This window comes from Sinocyclocheilus anshuiensis, unplaced genomic scaffold (genome assembly GCF_001515605.1).
Source record: "Sinocyclocheilus anshuiensis isolate Anshui unplaced genomic scaffold, SAMN03320099.WGS_v1.1 scaffold305, whole genome shotgun sequence".
NCBI lineage: Eukaryota > Metazoa > Chordata > Actinopteri > Cypriniformes > Cyprinidae > Sinocyclocheilus > Sinocyclocheilus anshuiensis.
In genome coordinates this window covers 623,966-624,165 of record NW_015540850.1, presented here as the reverse complement: position 1 = coordinate 624,165, position 200 = coordinate 623,966, and the positions used below count along the sequence as shown (strand labels likewise).

Below are 200 nucleotides of genomic sequence, written 5' to 3'. Positions count from 1 at the left end.
GTGTATATATGTATGTGTGTGTGTGTGTGTGTGTGTGTGTGTATAAACTAAGAAGATCAGCACTTCTAGAGTTTCATCCCCCTATCTAATGCGAGCATAAGTATTGGAACAGCTGCCTCACTGAGCTGACTTTGAGAGAAAAGCAAGCAATTTGGATGCTAAAAGAAAAGAGGAAGTCAATTAGAGCTATAGCAAAAACA

The 200-nt window shown here is 39.0% G+C and overlaps 1 protein-coding gene across 2 annotated transcripts in view; it reads right to left on the bottom strand.

Annotated features, from left to right (window-relative positions):
• LOC107687722 (transmembrane protein 161A-like) overlaps nucleotides 1-200 on the bottom strand; it is a 9,623-nt gene that overhangs the window by 1,225 nt on the left and 8,198 nt on the right. The gene's annotated exons all lie outside the window — the stretch shown is intronic.